The 21,066-nt window shown below is 43.2% G+C and overlaps 1 protein-coding gene across 4 annotated transcripts in view; it reads right to left on the reverse strand.

Annotated features, from left to right (window-relative positions):
* The window catches only part of RERE (arginine-glutamic acid dipeptide repeats), a 409,781-nt gene extending 406,410 nt beyond the window's left edge, over positions 1-3,371 (reverse strand). For 2 of the 4 annotated variants that reach the window (XM_038537881.1, XM_038537876.1), the window contains exon 1: positions 2,897-2,956. The gene's annotated coding sequence lies outside the window, so the exon portion shown is untranslated. Of the gene's footprint in view, positions 1-2,896 lie in introns of all 4 variants that reach the window. The other 2 variants (XM_038537878.1, XM_038537880.1) reach the window with 2 other exon arrangements.
* Positions 3,372-21,066: the final 17,695 nt, after the last annotated feature.

The following is a 21,066-nucleotide window of genomic DNA, read 5'->3' on the forward strand; positions in this document are numbered from 1 at the left end:
ATCTCTGAAACTACACCTTGGATTAGAAGCCTTTGACCAGGAATTTGGCCTTCTGTGTTAATCTGTGTATACATTCATTTCACATTTTCTCTTGCCTCTGCTGTTCTTTTTTTTTAATCTAATCCATAGAATAAATCGTCCTAACTTAATTTTACTTACGTGACAATTGAAAACAACACTACTGCAGCGTAACACCACTACATCTGCAAAACTGCCAATTTCAGTGAGTTCCTCTTCCACCCACCTCACCCCATCCCCATGAAATCCCAGAAGAAAACCCCTGAGCCAAGGGCTAGGATTTTTCTTTGCTATAGGGTAAGTCTATGTGACTTTTTTATTAATGATACTGAAAACTTTTTAAAGACTGCTAGTGTACGTACAGTTTCCAACACCAAGAACACAAATAAATCCCTTCATTTTGTTTAGTATTTCAAGACAAACTATGTTTCTCATAAAAGAAGAGTATCGATTCAGAAGAGTCCTTGGAAGTCACTATGTGTAAATACTTCTGACAACAGAACACATTAATGTCAAGACACAGCCAATAACGTAAAAAGCCTCAATGCATCTGTGCCAGTCAAAGGGCATGTGTATTAGCAGCTCAGGGAAGTCGCATTTGCAGGAAGGCACTACAACTGCGTTCAAAAGAAAATCATTAGGCCTCGGCCGTTAATCCCCTCCCCCATGCTCCTCATCAGGATCCTTCAAAGCAATTAACCAGTAGAAGGTGCTATTCTGCAACCCGCAGTATTCACACCAACCTCCATCCTTGGCCCAGAGCTGGGTTTAACCCAGGTGGGATCGGTCAGCCTATTCCCTGTCCAGTATTTAACGAAGACTCTACACCAGCCCCCAAAAGAGAAAATCAGATCTGTCTTTATAGCCCCTGTGTACAAAACAAAACAAAAAATGACATCTCAATGGCCAGCAGACCTATTATCAGCCATCAGACCACTAATATGTCAAAACACACAGACATCCTTTACTAAATATTAATCTCAAACACGATCTTTTTCATCTTAATTGAGACGATCTACTTCTACCTAGAAAAGGCCCTGGTCACATTCACTACAATAAGAGTCAACTGAACAAATCACTGTCCCCAACAAAGTCAGGGGCAATGAAGAATAGGAAAGCTGACTACAAGGCCACGACATATAAAGAGGGATTTTATCTTTACATACACACAAAAAAAGAGCAGCAGAAACTAGGGCTGCAAAGGAAAGAAGGGAGGTGGAGAAGAGGAGTCTCTGAACAGGTTTTTGAGTGTCCTTTAGTTTCCGGTATACTCTTCTGCCTCTTTTAAGGTTGGAAAAAAAAAAAAAAAAAAAAAGGCCAGACATGAGATGGGTGAAAGAAAGCTGAAAAAGAAAAGCGTCCACCCTTCCCCCCATCTTCTCTCTCCTCTCTCCCAAAAAAGAGCTGTGTTTGTCTGTGCAAACCTAGTCCCAAATATGGGAGAGAGAGAATGAATGTGTGTATGGAAGAACAATGAGCCCTCAGCCTGGTATTGTGTGTGTGTGTGTGTGTGTGTGTGTGTGTGTCTGCCTCTGCCTCTTTTCCCTTCACCCTCAACAACAACAGGGAGAGCTAGAAGCCAGCTTTCCACCCAGGCCATCAAAATCAAAACTGGTTTATAATTTACAGTGGCATTAACTCAGCAAGGAAATCCATGGAAGGAAACAGCTACCCAAAGATGATTTTATTATTGTATAGATCCATCCTCTCTCCCCTCCCCCAACAGACTGAGACTAAAAGAAACCAGTGTACACCAGACAAAAAAAAGGTCTCTCTTTAAACGGAAAGCAATTATCAAAACAGTTTCGTATCTAAACATAGGGTGCATTAATTTGTGTGACATCAAAATGTTTGTTTTGCAATCCACGAAGTTTCCCTTTTACTAGTTATCTTTTCTGCGTTTAAAAATTTGCTTTGGGGAAAGCTATTTCGGGATTCATACAAAACTACTTTCTAAATGTCCCTTAAAATAGCAACAACACACACTGAAACATTTAAAGCACCCAGTTTCTCAAGGACACGTTTTTTGCTTAAATCAATGTCTGAAGTCTCTAATCCAGAGAAATTGCAAGCAAACCTTGGAAAAGAGGCAGAGGAACATGACAATTCGACAATGAATCATTTTGTTTTCCTTTCAACAACTTCTCAAGCAACCACTTTCAAAGGAAACCTGCAATACTCCCCCCTCCAACACACACACATCTTATGTCAAACTACTACCTCTCTTCTTTTCAAAACCTTCAATAAAAATAAAAATAGAAGCCACTCTCTCTTTCAGAGAGCAGAACTCAAACATGGTAGTAAGAATCCTATTCTGCTGCAAATGATTTGGGGGTTTTCGTAATAATTTAGGAACCACACAGAGACCTGGAGATGTAGAGCACAAAGAGGGAATCTTTCCCTAATGTGAAAATGATACTTTCAAAAGAGTCCTTTCCACCACCACCACCACCACCACCACCAAGACCCCCAGACCCACAAACATTCAAGAAATGTACAGTCTGGGTCCCTGACTTCCCTTCCTGCCTCCCCACCCCAACCCCCAGTTTCAGCCAATAATTTAGTCACATGAAACAGTTTAACCCTCAGACAAGTCAAACAAGACCATGAATAAGCAGCAAAGAAAGAACAGGGGTCGGCAGGCGAGTGGGACAGTTACCTGGCCCGCACAGGGCCCAGGAAGTCCCCGGCCCTTTATTCCCGACACCCCCCGCCCCCCGGCCGCGCGCCGCTCGCTGGCCGCCCCCCCCACCGGCGGACCCGGGGCGCCCACGCCGACCCCCTGCCGCCCCGCGCCGGCGCCCGCGCCCGCGCCCGCGCCCAGGACGAGGCGCCGGGGGGACGGCAGCAGCCCCACGCCGGCAAGTTGGAGACTTACCTTCCCCGGATGCGCTACACCATCAATGGAGGTGTGTTCGTCCGGCTCCCGGGAAAGTGGGGGACGGGGCGGGGAGGCCGCTGGGCTCGGGCCGACGAGGGGCCGGCCACGGGGACGGGGCCGGGGCCGGGGGGCTGCGGGGGCTTCCCTCCCGTGACCTCGGGGCCGGTCTCCACCAGCCTCCCTGCTGCTCGCTCGGCCAGTCCTTCAGGAGCGGGAGCCCAGGATCATGTCTGGTTTTGTGTTCCTGAGGGCGAGGGGCTCCCTGAGGATGATGCTGATTTTTCCCCCCTCAACTAGGAGAGAAAAGAAACAGAGACAGTGTGGGAGGCGAGCGAGGGGAAGAGCGGCGGGGAAGCGGAGGCGGGGGCGAGACCCGAGGCGGGCGAGCGTCTGGGGCGTGCGGGAGGAAGAGGAGGCTGGGAGCGCGGGGGGCGGCTCGCGAGCGTCTGTGGGAGTAGCGGCGCCTCGGCGATGGTGGCCGAGCCGCGGCGGGGCTGCTGCACCGACCCGCCGCCCACTCCGCGCTCGGGCCCGGCCCACCTCGCAGTATCGCGCCTCGCCATTGGCGCGTCCCGGCGTGACGCGCGCGGAGGCCGGGCCAATGGGAGGCGGAGGGCGGGCGAAGGGGCGGGGCTTCCTGCGCTCTCTCATTCTCTCCCTCTCTCTCCCTCTTTTTTTTTTTTTTTTTTTTTTTTTTTTTTTCTTTCTAATAAAAAAGAGCAGGAGAGAAGGAGGGGAGAGGCTGGTCTGTACCGACGCGGCGGCGGCCCGGGCTCGAGCGCGCGCTCCGGGCGGCGGCTGGCGGTGGGCTCGGCCCCCGACCGCGGCGCGTCTTTGTGCGGGTCCCAGCGGCGCCGCGGGCCGGGGTCACAATTTGCGGTCGCAGCCACTTCGGACGCGGACTCGTGTCCCTGGGAAGGGGGGCGGGGGGAGGAGGGGGAGGAGGGGGGAGGGGGACTCGGAGTGGGCTCCAGCGATTCGCTGCAGGACTCTTCCGAAATTCTGATTTCAGAAGATTAATTAAGAAAAGGAAAAACGAAATTCGCAGGTCGCGTTGCTTCTTTGAAAAAGAATATAATAAAGAGGCAAAGCCCGGAAAGTCTCATCAAGGAATAAAGAAGGGTATTAGGGAGCCGCAGAGGGTATTAGGGAGAGAGCAGTGTGCACAACTCTATGCCTTAAGTTGGAAAAATTAAAAAAAAAAAGAAAGAAAGAAAGAAAGAAAGAAAAGAAAGAAAGAAAGAAGAAAGGAAAGAAAGAAAGGAAAGAAAGAAAAGAAAGAAAGAAAGAAAGAAAGAAAGAAAGAAAGAAAGAAAGAAAGAAAGAAAAAGAAAGAAAGAAAGAAGATCACCTTTTTCTTTTGAGAAACCTAGTATTCTGGTAAGGCTGGTAATGACAGGGTCCGCGGTGCTGTAAGGGGAGTGAGGGGCAGGCCAAATGCGCATACTCTTGTTTAATATAATTTATAGGAATGAGAGGTTTGGAAATTTTAATTATGACGAGCAGTTTTTGAAATGCATATCATGCTTATTGAGTTCTTTCACACACCCTGGCACGAATCCAGGGCGAATCATCAACCTATTGTTGGTTTGTTAATATACTGTAAATGCTTATTGGTGTCCTTATACCATACACTCTCCCTGAAGGAGTTCAGATCTGTATATAATAGAATAATTAAGGGATAGAACACAGCGCAAAATAATTCGCTCATCTATTTCAAATAAAGTGATAATTTTCTCTTTGGAATATCCAGATTATAATTTCCATATCCAGCAGTTTCTTTTAAGAATAATTTGGACTGAGCAGATATCATTGGGCTGTGACTCCATAGATTGAGAAACAAAACGGATCTTTGCCATAACCTCTCTGAGTAACTTTCAGCAAGAAAAACCCTCTCTTGCTGCAATTCCTTCAGCTATGAAATGGGAAAGGTAGTTAATACCTCATTACATATCTAATAATGTGAGAACTGAAAGTTACAACATAATAAATGGCTCCGGACATCCTAGATATGAATGGAACTATTCGACCTCAGTTTGAAAATAGTAAAGTGTATTAGACGGCTTCAGTGTCCATCACCATCTACATTTACAAGGACACCCTTTCTAATAAAGGTTCAGCCCTGTGGTGGGCAATAGACAACAGTTTTTCAGAAGATGCCCTACACCACCATTCAGCAGGGAGGAGAAAAGCTCTCAAGATCAGTTAGCCACATTTATTGTAGTATTAGGGCTTGCCATCACTTTCATTAGTTTATAAAAATGTAGATTCAACTCAGTCAGTTGAACGTCCCAAGCTCTTGATTTCAGCTTGGGTCATGATCTCAGGGTTGTGGGATCGAGCCCCAAAATGGGCCACTGCACTTAGCAGGCAGTCTGCTTGACATTCTTTTTCTCCTTCCACTTTTCCCTCTCCTCCCCTCCCTCTCTTAAAAAAAAAAGTAGATTTAAGGGATCCTGGATGGTTCAGGTGGAAGAGCATGTGACTTTTGATCTCCGGGTTGTGAGTTCAAGCCCCAGGTTGGGCATAGAGCCTCCTTTAAAAAAAAAAATACATAGATTTAGAAGTTTCAAGATCTTACATTGTTATGAAGCATAATATTACGGTATTGCACCATATAATTGGCAAACTAGATCTCTTTAACTACAACAATCCCATGCAAGACTTATCGTTCAGCCATAAAGCTGGAGAGAACAGCCTTCCTGAGAGGCTGATAATGTAATAACAATACATCTTAATAAAGACAACTATTAAACGACGGACTGAAAGCTTTTTACGTCCCTAGCGCCATGCAAAGCATGTAGTGCTCCTTGGTCCACTTAGTCCTGACAACAACCCATGAGGTGTATTATTATCTCCATTGTAGAGGTCAAGAAACGGGCTTGGAGAAGTTAAATAGCTTGGTCAAGGTGAAAGGGGTCAAATATCTAGTGGGTTTTTTTTCCCACTATGAAATTAGAAAGAATTTCCTTATTCTTTTTTCAGCAAGCTTTAGAAAGTGGGGATTTAGTTACTGAATTTGGAAAGATCAAGAAGGACTTTTGTTTGTTATTTTATGTGTCTTACTACAGGTAGAAGTGATTTCATTCTGAATACAGAGGTCATATCAGAGATGTAATACCATTATCTAAAAAAAGCCAGGAGAAAGAGGGATTCTTTAATAAATAACATTGGGACAACTAGATATCTATACAAGAAAACAAAACAAAATACAGGAAAAAAATTTTTTAGGGGTACCTGGGTGGTTTAGTTGGTTAAGCATCCAACACTTGATTTCAGCACAGGTCATGATCTCATGGTCATGAGATCAAGCTCCATGCTGGATGTGAAGCCTGCTTAAGATTCTCTTTCTGGGCACCTGGGTGGCTCAGTGGTTGAGCATCTATCTGCCTTTGGCTTGGGTCCTGATCCTGGAGTCCTCGGATCAAGTCCCACATTAGGCTCTCTGCAGGGAGCCTGCTTCTCCCTCTGCCTGTGTCTCCGTCTCTCTCTGGGTCTCTCATGAATAGATAAATAAAATCTTAAAAAAAAAAAAACTCTCTTTCTCCCTCTCCCTAGGCCCCTTCCTCTGTGCTTGTTTTCTCTCTCTCTTTCTCAAATAATAAATAAATCTTAAAAAAAAAAAAAAGTTACAGAGACTTTACTGTGGCCTACAGGTCCTTGTAAGAGCCACTGAACCACTATTTGTTAGGTTAAGTTTAGAAGTTTATTTTATTACTGTCCTCTGTAACCCACATAGAGGTCAGATATTTTATGATTTTTTTAATGAAAGTAATGAGAGGAATACTAAAATTTTTTCAAATCATGGATTGAAGAAGTTTTTTTTTTAAGCATGACCGGAAACCCAGAAGCCATAAAGGAAAAACACCAATAAATTTTATCTATGTATATTTTACATCTCTATAAGGCACACACACACACACAAAAACAATGCAAGAAACAAACAAATGGAGGAAAAATATTTTCAACACCCATAATAAAGTACTAACTTCCTTCTTTCTTTTTTTTTTTTAAGATTTTATTTTTAAGTAATCTCTACACCTAACATAGGGCTTAACTTCACAACCTCAAAATCAAGAGTTGCATGCTCTACTAACTGAGCCAGCCAGGCACCCCTAAAGTATTAACTTCTTTAATACAAAGAGTTCTTACAGATTTGTAAGAAAAAAAATCAGAAGAATGGACAAAATATAGGAACAAATTCACAGAGAAATGTGTTCAGTAAACATGATTCAATCATAATAAAATAAATGCAAGTTAAAATCATGTCTCACATTAGGGAAAATTTTTAACTTCATAATACTCCACTGTCAATGGGGATGTGGGAAAATAAGTACTCTGTAATGTAATCAGTCCCTTTTTTAGAACACAATTTGGCAACCACCTATGGAAAGTTTAGATATCCATACCCTTTGACCCAAAAACTCCACTTCTAGAAAGCCATTCTACAAATAATCTTGCATAAATGTACAAAAACATATACAAACATATATAAAAGCAACGTTATTTATGATAGTGAAAATCCAGAAAAATCTAAACATCCATCAACAGAGTATTTAAATAAATCATAGTACAAACATACAATGGAATATTCAAAAAGGATTTCAAAAAGGATTAGAGGGATCCCTGGGTGGCTCAGCGGTTGAGCATCTGCATTTGGCCCAGGGCATGATCCCAGGGTGCTGGGATCAAGTCCCACATTGGGCTCCCTGCATGGAGCCTGCTTCTCCCTCTGCCTGTGTCTCTGCCTCTCTCTCGCTCTGTAATGAAAAAATAAGTAAAATCTTAAAAAAAAGGGGGGGATTAGATAAATCTGAATTGATATAGAATGATAATCAGGATTCAGAGTTAAAAGAACAAAGCAAGTCACAGAACAATTATCCAAAGTATAATTCTTTTTTTAAGATTTTATTTATTTATTCATGAGAGATGCAGAGAGAGGCAGAGACACAGGTAGAGGAAAAAACAGGCTTCCCACAAGGAGCCCAGTGCGGGACTTGACCCCAGGACCCCGGAATCATGACCTGAGCCGAAAGCAGATGCTCAACTACTGAGCCACCCAAGGTGCCCCCCAAAGTATAATTCTATTTGAGTTTTAAGTAGGCTCCATGCCCACCCCGGAGCTTGAACTCACAACCCCCAGATCAAGAGTCACAGGCTCTACCCAGTGAGCCAGCCAGTCGGCCCCTATTTGTATTTTTAGAAGGACAAATGTATGTATGTATGCTTCAAAGATGTCTAAAAACATATTCACCAGGAAAACATTTAGAGTGGGTCCACTGGGCATGGAATGAAGAATAAGGAGGGAACAGGAGAAAGACTTTTGATATCATTCTACTCTGTTCTGTTTGATTTTTTCTCTTCATATCAAGCATGTATAATTTTTATAATTAAAAAAAAGAATTCAAGTTCTTTGAACATGTGACTAGTAGGTAGCCCTCATAATTCACCAGAAGTACCTGAGCTTTAGAACTAGTAAATTATTTTCCTCTAAAATGCCTTCAGCAAAACTGGGGTGTTTTATCAAGCCTGGTAACAGACTGAAGCTTGTTTCTACGCATTTTCTTTGAAACTGCCTTCCAAGTTTCTGCAGTGCAAATGCCAGCCAATATGAGCTTCAGCAACCTCACATTGCACTTTTTCAGGTTGAGCAAGAGCAGAGCTGACTGCTCCCCATTGTGGGGTGTCTGGGACACTCAGCACTCACCTTGGGTTTACCCACAATGGGGTTTCGCTTCATAGTTTGTTGTAAATCAAATTTGTTCTCCAGTCTTTTCCCTCAGGCCAAGTGAGTAACCCCTGGCAGCCTTTGAAAGTCCCTGTACTGAACTGAAACAGAGAAATGGGTGATGATGGCACCTATTGCAGGAGGTGCATGTCATGCATCCAGACATGTACGAAAGTGAAACAGCTTCCCAAAACTCATAGCCCTTTTCCTTTGTGTGGACGTGACTGATTGTAGATAACAATTAAATTGGTTCTCCATTCAACTCCAGGCTCAGATGAATTTTCTTTCAACCAAAGTAAAGTGGGTCTGTATACCAACACACCTATAGACAAATCTCTAGGAGACCCTGCTCCACTGAACCACATCAGATCCAGCAGAGTGATGCTCTTCTCTGCTTCACACTTAGCCAGCCAATGCCACAGCATGCTATCCGGGGACCTTGGGTGCCTTTGGGATAAGATCTAAACCCAACATCTGACTTCAGACCACATTCGGTCATTGAAAAGTCTCACGAGGCTTCGTGAAAGAATTAAAGGGAGGAGATGCTGATTTTCATTGTCTTGGCCCAATTCCAAGTTTGATCGTTCGCAGTCCTCCTTTGTCTGCCTGCCATCTCACTGAGACGTGCTAGTCCACAGTTCCTGTTATAAACAGCTGTCCACTGTTAACCGAGCGAGCCGGAGAGCCAGCAAATTCCACCCTGGGGGAAGCTGCATTTCAAGATAAACATTTCCTCCGCATCTTTGGTAAATTACTTAGATTTACCTTGGAGGAAAGATATTTTTCTAGCAAGAATAAGGGCATAGTAATGGGGAGTTAAAAATTATCCACAAGCCCTATTTTGTCTCAATGGTGAACAAAGACGACTGGACTTAATCACAAAGGGGCCCTCAGAAGGGAGAGTCCATAGGAAATAAATATCAGATTCTAACATTTTATTTGGGAATCCAGAATTTAACCTTTTTAAATATTTTATTTATTTATTTGAGAGAGAGTGTGAGTGAGACAAAGAGCATAGGGAGAGGGACAAGCAGACACCACGCTAAGCATGGAGCCTGACACAGGACCCGATCCCAACACCCCAAGACCATGACTTGAGCTGAAATCAAGAGTCAGACACAATGGACTGAGCCACCCAGGCACCCCCAGAATTTAATCTTCAACATTGATGAAGCAGGTGCTATTTGTCACCAAAATGCATTTGTTTACAAACAGAGCAAATGGGCAAGTAACTCTGTAAACCAGAGGAAACAACAAAATTCACCCTCTGCCATCCAAGCTCCAGTGTCTATGTTGGACATGTCTGGGGCACTCAGTTAAATGCCTCCTCCTTTTCATTCAACACTTACGACCTCTTAATTTCAAATTTCAATCCCAAATGTCTCCTCAAATACTCCAACTTCCAGAATAATTACTCTCTTTAATCTTTCTTTTTTTTAAGATTTTTTTTTTTTTTTTTATTCATGAGAGATACAGAGAGAGAGGCAGAGACACAGGCAGAGGGAGAAGCCGACTCCATGCAGGGAGCCCAGTGCGGCACTCAATCCCGGGTCTCCAGGATCACGCCCTGGGCTGAAGATAGGCACTAAACCGCTGAGCCACCCAGGGATCCCCCCTCTCTTTAATCTTAAAAGAGGGGCAGCCCGGGTGGCTCAGTGGTTTAGCGCCGCCTTTAGCCCAGGGTGTGATCCTGGAGACCCGGGATTGAGTCCCACGTTGGGCTCCCTGCATGGAGCCTGCTTCTCCCTCTGCCTCTGTGTGTGTGTGTGTGTGTGTGTGTGTGTGTGTGTGTGTGTGTGTCATGAATAAATAAATAAATATAATATTTTAAAAAATCTTAAAAGAAAAAAAAATAAAAAATAAAAAATCTTAAAAGAGCATTTTACCTTGAAAGTATCCAAAATATCCTTCAATAAGTGAATGGATAAACAAGCTATGTCGCATCCATTCAATGGAATATTATTCAGCACTAAAAGGCACTAAGCTATCAAGCCATAAACAGGCATGAGGGAACCTTACAGGCATTACTAAGGGAAATAAACCAATACGAAAAAAGTCACTGTGTGTTTCCAACTATATGACATTCTGGAAAAGGCAAAACTATGTCTGGAAAAGACATCCTAGAATAGGAAATATAAAGATCAGTGGTTGCCAGGGATAAGGGAAAGACAGGCCTGAATAGGTGGATACAGGGGATTTTTCACTATACAGTAAAATAGTTTTCACTATTTCACAAAAGTTCCACTATGATTCAGTATGATTTTGTGAGGGTGGATACATGTCATGATACATTTGCTAAAACCAACAGAATCTATAAAACACAGAGTGAATGGATCCTACTGTAAACAATGGACTTTAGTTAATAAATAATATTTCTATATTGGTTCATCAATTAAACAAATAGACCACACTAACACAAGTCGTTAATAAAAGAAGACTGGAGTAGGGGTGAAAGGGCACATAGGAACTCTACACTTCCTGCTTCAGTTTGCTGTAAACCTAAAACTACTCTGAAAAAGTCTATTAACTTTTTTATAAAGAGCATTTTACCTCTGCTGTTTGTGTTGTAAGACACAGAGACTCAGCATGTCAAGTAACAAGAGACAGGAGCCCAGGCAAAGCCGAACCCAGTGACATCAGGAACTATGAGACAAGAAGCAGGGCCCCAGGAAGGTTGGGGCCCCAGGACATCATCACTGCCTCCCCTTCCTTCTCTCTCCCACATGCTGGCTTCCTCAACCTTCACCGTGTACCTCCTTTTCTCTCCAGAGTGTCTGCTTTCTCATAATCTCAGCAAATCCATGTCTGTGGACATGTCGGCTCCCATGTGGCCTTTAGTGGCTTCTCTAGCTTTTCTGTAGCTTGTGGCTTCTCAGGTAGAGCTGCTTCTGCTGGCCACCTCAGGACTTATTTCCTACTTAAAATTCCTGAGACAGGGCTCCTGGGTGGCTCAGTGGTAGAGCATCTGCCTTTGGCTCAGGTCATGATTCTGGAGTTTCACGATTGAGTCCCCCAGGGCGCTCCCCGCAGAGAGCCTGCTTCTCCCTCTGCCTTGTCTCTGCCTCTCTCTCTGTGTGTACCTCATGAATAAATAAATAAAATCTTTTTAAAAAACAGATAGGGACGCCTGGGTGACTCAGCGGTTGAGCACTTGCCTTTGGCCCAGTGTGTGATCCTGGAGACCTGAGATCGAGTCCCACATCCGGCTCCCTGCATGGAGCCTGCTTCTCTCTCTGCCTGTGTCTCTGCCTCTCTCTCTCCTCTCTGTGTATTCTCATGAATAAATAAATAAAATATTTTTTTAAACAAAAGATAAATAAAATTCCTGAGATAGGCAAACCTATGTGGCCCAGTTCATTCCACTGAGGCCCAGCCCTGACCTGGTCCCTGGCGCCCTGTGGGTGCATGTAGTAGCAGCAAGCAGTGAAGGATGTCCCTTGCAATGTGGTGCAAAGCACCAAGGCTCAGGGCTGCTGCTTCCTCGGGAACTCTGGCAGAGCAGCTGCCCCTTAAACAGGCCCTGGTGTTGGCAGTATCCTTGATGTGCCTGACATGGATGGTGTCCTTTGGAATGGCTTGTGTCAAAAAAATTAACAATTGAGTAAAACCGAACTTCAGCTTCTAAATAGTTCAATACATTTTAAAATAGTTACCTTTAGGGATGCCTGGGTGGCTCAGTGGTTGAGCGTCTGCCTTTAGCTCAGGACCTCCTGGAGTTCTGGGATCGAGTTCCGCATCAGGCTCCTGCATGGAGTCTGCTTCTCCTCCCTCTGCCTGTGTCTCTGCCTCTCTCTCTGTGTCTCTCATGAATAAATAAATAAAATATTTTTTGAAAAAATAAAATAGTTACCTTTAGGGGTGCCTGGGTGGCACAGTCGAATGGGTGTCTCACTCTTGTTTTCGGCTCCAGTCATGATCTCAGGGTCGTGAGATCAGCTCCACACCAGCATGGAGATTCTTATTCTGGATAAGATCTAAACCCAACATCCGATTTCCAACCACATGTGCTCATTGAAAAGTCTCACTGGGCTTCCTGAAAGAATTAAGGAGATGCTGATTTGTTGAATCACAAAGAAGGGGTGTGGTGGGGATTTAAAGAATGCATGTAAAGCCCTCAGGGTTGACTGTGGATGCTGCTTAACTCAATATAAGACTCAGTTCAGTTATAGCCAATGTGAGTATCTAGCAGATGTAAGCTTCGGCATTGACCATTGTCAGGTATAAATCTTTGAAAACTTTTTTTTTTTTTAAGATTCTATTTATTTATTCATGAGAGACACAGAGAGAGAGAGGCAGAGGGAGAAGCAGGCTCCGTGCAGGGAGCCCGACATGGGACTCGATCCCGGGACTCCAGGATCACACCCTGGGCTGAAGGAAGATGCTTAACCGCTGAGCCACCAGGCATCCCAATCTTTGTTTTTTTTTTTGTTTTGTTTTGTTTTTTGTTTTTTTTTTAAAGATTTATTTATTTATTTATTTATTTATTTATTTATTTATTTATGATAGACATAGAGAGAAAAGAGAGAGAGAGAGAGAGAGGCAGAGACACAGGAGGAGGGAGAAGCAGGCTCCATGCCGAGAGCCCGAAGCAGGACTCAATCCCGGGACTCCAGGATTGCGCCCTGGGTCAAAGGCAGGTGCTAAACCGCTGAGCCACCCAGGGATTCCCACGTCCCAATCTTTGAAAACTTTTGAATGAAGTTGATCATTGGATTTGGGGAAAATAAACTACTTAAAGTCACTGAAATGTTATCAAATCATTTTTTGTGAGCTAATTTAAAATAATTTATTTAGGGTCTCCTGGGTGGCTCAATAGGTTAAGTATCTGCCTTCAGCTCAAGTCATGATCATAGGGTCCTGGGATCGAGCCTTCCATCAGGCTCTCTGCTTGGTGGGGAGTCTGCTTCTCCCTCTCCCTCTGCCCCTACGCCCCCACTCCTGTTCTCGCACGCTCTGCTCTTTCTCTCTCTCAAATAATAAAAAAATTTAAAATTAAAAATAAAAAACAAGTTATTTGTCCTATAATGTTTATGTTAATTAATGTTAATGCAGATTAAACTAGACCAATATGAAGTAGACAAAGCTACAGGCATTGTTTTAATTTTTTTTAAGAAATAAGCACTTCAAAAAAAAGAAAGAAGCATTTCTTTTTTTTTTTAAGATTTATTTATTTATTCATAAGAGACACAGAGAGAGAAAGGCAGAGACACAGTCAGAGGGAAAAGCAGGCCCCCCACAGGGAGCCCAATTTGGGTCTCATCCAGGATCCTGGGATCATGCCCTGAGCCAAAGGCAGACCCTCCACCACTGAGCCACCCAGGCATCCCGGCATTGTTTTAATCTTAGGGATTTTCTGAGAACCTATGATTGGACCATACATACATGTGGTGTATATCTGTGTTTGAGAAGTCAGATTCTTGTCTTCTTAAAACAAATCTGAGTCAGTCCTAATACAATATCCCCAGTGACTCGATGACCTCTCTCCTCCGTATCTGTTTACATTCTATGATCAAGCACTGTACCCTCTGCCTTGCACACAGAAGCTCAGAAGCTTGTCCTCTCCCTTCCTAATATTCTCCGAGTTAAACCACAATCCTGGTGATAATTCCAACATGCTGCCTATAATAATTCCATCTCCATGCTGGAGATGTTGAGTACATCTCCACCTGCCCAGCCAAACTCTTTTGGCATCACACTGCCTGATTTTATTTTAAATCCATGACCACAAACCTCAAGTGGACTTTTAATGCCCTTGGCAATCATAGGATACTTACCCAGGTTCATTTCTCCCGCAGTGCTCCAGCCAATAATCTCACATCCATTCCTCCCTCCTCAAACCTCCAACACCTCCTCCCTTCTTTCCGAGGTCACTGTGATTATTGACGTAATGAGCAGAGAAAGTCCACAGACTGCCCACTCCCCACATCTATCTATCCATTTCTGAACCCAGCCTCTGGCTTCCTGCCTGCTATTACAGATGAATCACCAAGGGTCCTATGGAAGCCCAGCCCTCTGCTTTGACCCTTTCCTTCCCATACTCATGAATATTACTCAGCCTTCTCCAATCTCTCTGCTACATCATTTTTCTGTCTCTCATGAATAAATAAATAAAATATTTTTAAAAATCTATTTGTCTATTATGTCCTATACTTAGCTTGTTAAGAAAAAGTTTTTTTAAATTTTTAAGAAAAATACTAGCTGGGGCGGCTGCCTGGCTCAGTCAGTGGATCATGTAACTCTTGATTTTGGGTTTGTATACCCACATTGGGTATGAAGATTACTTAAAAATAAAATATTTTTTAAAAGAAAAATAATAGCCAAATATCCTCATAATATTACAAAAAGCCACTTTCTCTTTCTCTACCATACTTTTTTTTTAAAGTAAGCTCTATATCCAACATGGGGCTTAAACTCATGACCCCAAGATCAAGAGTCACATGTTCTTCCAACTGACCCAACCAAGCGCCCCTTCTACTGTGCTTTATAAGACAAATCCCTGGCACTCTCTTGGATTTTTTTTTTTTCAGCAGCAGAGTAAAGCTAGCAACAGTAGAGAAATGACAACTGCCCTTTACTCGGTAAACAAAGGTTGCATTTGCTTTCCATAGGATCCCATAGTCTCAAAGCTGAACTGAAAGGGGTTTAAGATTTAGGAACAACTCTTTGAAATGTAAACCTGTTTAATGTGGAGAAAAAATTTTCATCTGCCTTCAAAAGACTCTGGTGTCATCGCTTCCCTTTTTTGGGGTGTGGGAGAGGCCTGAACTCCCGACCCTGAGATCAAGACCTGAGCTCAAATCAAGACGTGAGCCAAGATCAAGAGCTGGACACTTGGGGCACCTGGGTGGCTCAGTCAGCACGGTTGCTTTTGGCTCAGGTCATGATCTCAGGGTTGTGAGATTAAGCCCGGCATTGGGCTCATGCTGGGTATGAAGCCTGCTAAGATTCTCTCTCTCTCTTTTCCTCTGCCCCTCCCTTCTCCTCTCTCCCTCTCTTAAAAAAAAAAAAGTGTCAGATGCTTGACCAACTGAGCCATCCAGGCACTCCTGGCGTCTTTGCCTCCAATTACCCTGGAGGAATGATTGACAGTCAATACCCTCAGTTTATAGCACGGTTTTTTAAACAGATATGTTGATCCTTAGAAGAGAAATATAAGCATCTGCAAATCATTAGCATGGTATTCATGGAAGTAACCAAAAAATGATACAGTCCCATTCAGTCAAGGCTACTAGTGCTGTATGAGATCCTTAGGATGGTGTGAAGATACAAATATCAAGAAACCTGAGAGTGAGAAAAATACAAGTTAGCAGAAGCCAAGTCTGAATCTATTAAAATTTACCTTAACCATTAAAATATGCTTAGAATCTTTTTTAATAAAGCAGAATTTATTATTACCATTAAATGGTATAATAAATAAATTTATTATTACCATTCAAAGACGCTTAGAATCTTTTTTTTTTTAATTTTTATTTATTTATGATAGTCACAGAGAGAGAGGCAGAGACACAGGCAGAGGGAGAAGCAGGCTCCATGCACCGGGAGCCTGATGTGGGATTCGATCCCGGGTCTCCAGGATCGCGACCTGGGTCAAAGGCAGGCGCCAAACCGCTGTGCCACCCAGGGATCCCCAGAATCTTTTTTTTTTAATAAAGATTTTATTTATTCGTTCACGAGAGAGACAGACTCTCCAAGGGGCAAGGAGCCAGATGCAGGATTTGATCCGGGATCACAACCTGAGCTGAAGGCAGACGCTTAATTGACTGAGCCACCCAGGTGCCCCTTACTTTCGAATCTTATAATACTTTATCTGGGTAGAACCCTTGAAATCATCTAGTCAGACTCTTCAGTCTCAGGATCTTAAATATTATTATTTTTATTTATTAAAGATTTTATTCATTTGAGAGAGAAAACACAAGTGAGGGGGAGGGGCAGAGGGAGAGAGAGAAGCAGGCTCCTTGCTGAGCAAGGAGCCCCACATGGGGCTCGATACCAGGACCCCAGGATCATGACCTGAGTCAAAGGCAGATGCTGAACCAACTGAGCCACCAAAATGCCCCAAGATCTTAAATATTATTAATTACTGTTTAGGTTGAATTATGTCCCTCAAAAAAGATATGTGGAAATCCTAACCTCTAGTCCCTCAGAATGTGACTTTGTTTGGAATAAGGTTGTTGCAGTGGTAATGAGTTAAGATGGTGTCATACTGGAGTAGAGTGGGCCCCAATCCAACATGAAGGATGTCCTCATAAGAAGATAGCCATCTAAAGATGCAGAGACTCAGGGAGATGGCATGTGAAGATGGGGGCAGAGATTTGAGCGATGTGTCTACAAGCTAAGGGACACCGAGTATGGCTGGCAGCCACCAGGAGTGAGGAGGGAGGCCTGCAACAGATTCTCCTTCAGCACCCTCAAAAGGAAGCAGCCCTTTGGGCGTCTGGCTGGCTCAGTTAGGGGCACCTGTGACTCTTGACCTTAGGGTTGTGAGTTGGAGCCTCACACTGGATATAGAGATTATTGAAAAATAAAATTTTGTAAAAAAAAAAAAAAAAAAATAGGACACCTGGGTGGCTCAGTGGTTGAGCATCTGCCTTTGGCTCAGGTCATAATCCCTGGGTCCTGGGATCTAATCCCACATCAGGCTCCCCACAGGAAGCCTGCTTCTCCCTCTCCCTCTACCTATGTCTCTGCCTCTCTCTATGTCTCTCAGGAATAAATAAATAAAATCTTTAAAAATAAATAAATTAGATAGATAGATAGATAGATAGATAGATAGATAGATAGATAGATAAATAAGGGCATCTGGGTGGCCCAGTCAGTTGGGCATCTAATTCTTTTTTTGAGGAGGGGGGGCATCCAACTCTTGATTTCGGCTCAGGTCATGGTCTTGGGGAAGTGGGATCAAGCCCTGAGTGGGGCTCTGCACTGGCTGTGGAGCCTGCTTCTCATTCTCTCTCTCCCTCTCCTTCTGACCACCCCCCTTATGTTCGGAAGCACTCTCTCCTTCTCTAAAAAAAGATTTGAAAAAATAAGAAACAACCCTATGAACACCTTGGCTTGGGACTTCTAGCCTCCAGAGATATAAGACAATACATTTCTATTGTCTTAAGCCACCCGGTTTGTGGTACTTTGTTAGAGCTAAGGAAACCAAGAGAATAAGCCAAAGAGCTTTTGTTTCAGTGGGTTTTACCCTCTGACGTGTATCACATTGTCTTTGAAACACAAGAATACACAAACTCACGTTCTGCACACTGTCAGAACAATGACCTCATCACAGGTCACATAGCCTCTGCTAAACCCCACTGTGCACTCGCCATAGTGATTAAGGCAAATAGCATCTTGGTTTGTTGTGAAATGTTTTTGACCTTGCAGACCCCAAAAAAGGGTCCCTTGAGAACTGCTGACTTATCCAAATCCCTTCTTTTCTATTGACGAGGAAACTGAAGACCAAGGGTAGGACCCTTCCCTTAGTCTTGGGCTAAGCCCCAGCTTCCTGACTCCCTGTGGGGGTTCCTAGAACCACAGAGCCACAGAACAAATGTTTAGGGGAGGGGCAAAAGCAAGTAACTAGAGCAAAACAACTAGTTAGTCTACACTAGACACTGCTCTAGACTTAGTTACATTATGAAGTAAAGGTCCTTTATTTATCTTTTTTTAAAGTAAACTCTCTCCAACATGAGCCTCGAACTCACAACCCTGAGATCAAGAGTTGCATGCTCTACCGACTGAGCCAGCCAGGTGCCCCAAACATAGTTCCTCTAAATTGGCTTGTGCACAACATTCATTTCATTTTTATTTTTTTAAAAGATTTTATTTATTTATTCATGAGAGACACACAGAGAGAGGCAGAGACACAGGCAGAGGGAGAAGCAGGCTCCATGCATGGAGACTGATGTGGGACTCGATCCTGGGTCTCCAAGATCATGCCCCGGGCTGAAGGCGGCACTAAACTGCTAAGCCACCAGGGCTGCCCTTATTTTATTTTTTTAAAGATTTTTGTATTTATTCATTTGAGAGAGACAGAGAGTGAGTGAGAGCCTGAGCAGGGGGGAGGGGTAGAGGAAGAGAGAGAAGCAGACTCCCCACTTAGTGGAGAGCCTGATGCTGGGCTGTATTCCAGGACCCCGAGATCATGACCTGAGCCAAAGGCGGAGCTTAACCGACTGAGCCACCCAGCTGCCCCAGCACTCATTATTTTAAAAAGTGATTTAGGGGCACCTAGCTGCTGGCTCAGTCAGTAGAGCATATAACTCTTGATCTCAGAGTCATGAGTTCAAGCCCCACATTGGACATGGAGCCTACTTAAAAAAAAAAAAAAAGTGATTTATTGGGCAGCCCGGGTGGCTTAGCAGTTTAGCGCCGCCTTCAGCCCAGGGCGTGATCCTGGAGACGCAGGATCAAGTCCCGTGGTCGGGCTCCCTGCATGGAGCCTGCTTCTCCCTCTGCCTGTGTCTCTGCCTCTGTGTGTGTGTGTGTCTCATGAATAAATAAAATCTTTAAAATTTTTTTTAATTAAAAAAAGTGATATAAAGTGTGTGGCCCATATTTTAAGAAAGCTTTTTTCCCCAACATCAAAGGCAACATGTAATTGCAATGCTGAGGAAGTCTAGGGGGCCCATGGCCTCCTGGAGTTGGTATGAAGTAAACGTGAGTGCGCATGCATACACGCAGAGGTGTGTGTGCACCTGACACATGCACATGTTTCGTGAGAAGCAGCCATAGTGCTCTTCAGGTTTTCAAAGGGGATCCATGACTCCAAGAAGATTGCTAACCCCTGCAAGAGGGAAAGGTCATCCCAGGAACGCTGACTTAGAGGCTTTCTCTCAGCTATATGTGGACTTTGAAATCAAGCTACTTCTCCCTCTTCTGCCCACAGGACAAGTCTTTCTGCACGACTCTCTGCACATTTGTGGACAGGACCTCTCTCAGCCCTGAGCTTTTCATGCCAATGCCTCATGACCTGAAACCAGATGTGCATGAAACAGCTAATTTATTCAGAAGTCATGTGAAGAATGACCTCCGCCTGTAGTAGTCATCAAATAACAGAATAATTCAGGGCCGTAGGGGCAGGCGGGGGCCACCAAAAGACAGAGACTTTGTGCTTTCATTCTCCATTTTGTCCAGAACAACCAAATGTTCGGATAAATACAAACCTTGTGACAGTGATCTTTAAAATTCTACGTATTTGGGCAACCCAGGTGGCTCAGCGGTTTAGCGCCGCCTTCGGCCCAGGGTGTGACCCTGGAGCCCGGGATCGAGTCCCTGCATGGAGCCTGCTTCTCCCTCTGCCTGTGTCTCTGCCTCTCTCTCTGTGTCTCTCATGAATAAATAAATAAAATATTTTAAAATAAATAAATAAAAAATAAAATTCTACGTATTTTAACACTTGAACATATATTGGATGGATCTTGGTGGACTAAACTCAGGTCTAGGTAAACAAAGTTTTTCTAATTGGAAATAAACAGCAAAAAAAAAGTATATATATATGTGTGTGTGTGTGTGTGTGTGTGTGTGTATTTTCTTTTGAGATAAATAAAGTCTTGTCATTGTTTCACCAACTATCTAAAGTTCAATTTCATAATAACCAAATACTTCAGTTATTTGCCTTTTCATGGTCATGTTCATTAATCAGCTTCACTTGCCCAAATCACATTATTTTTGGAGGCTTCTGAGCAGAGAAAATTAGCAGATTGATTTGTCATCTAAACACCAAAATAAACAGCACAGAAACAATTAAAAAAAAAACTTCAGTTGAACAAATGTTGGAAATAACTCATCACTTATTTTTGCATATTTTGTGGGACAACAAAAATATGTCATGGCCATTTCTGGAAAAGGATATTTATCTTCCAAAGATGGTATTGGTGCACCTTCAAATTCACAGATGCTGCAACTGCTTATGGCCAAAGGAGGTCTTCCCCCCACCCCCCAACCCTCCACCTAGTGGGATTTAATTGCATATCCCCCCAGATCCCTATTTATGTATTCTATTTATACCTTGCAGCAATAAAAAGTAGTTCACTCTTGGTTTTTATCTGGTAAAATATCACAATTTAATTAACTTATTTTGGTCTGAGTCCAAAACAGCCTCTTCACGATGTCATAGAAGTTATAGGTTTTCTGATGGATGCCAAGACTATTAAGATGGTACTTACATTATGATCATTATGCATCAATGTATTATGGTCATCTCTATTTTACAGTTCATTATTTAATAGTGCTTGTCTAAAAGGTCAAAGTCTTTATAGGATCATTTGGCCCATTTTTAACTTGGCTAATTTACAAATAATTTCACAAATATTTTTGTGTCACCCTTATTTGTTGACAAAGATCTGATTCAGGATATGAAAGCTTCAGATTATAAACACACTGCCTTGACCAGATACCCTTCAGCATTTCCTCATTCCAAATAATACCAGCTTGTCAAAGAGATATGACATTC

This window comes from Canis lupus, chromosome 5 (genome assembly GCF_011100685.1).
Source record: "Canis lupus familiaris isolate Mischka breed German Shepherd chromosome 5, alternate assembly UU_Cfam_GSD_1.0, whole genome shotgun sequence".
In the NCBI taxonomy this organism is placed as follows: Eukaryota; Metazoa; Chordata; class Mammalia; order Carnivora; family Canidae; genus Canis; species Canis lupus.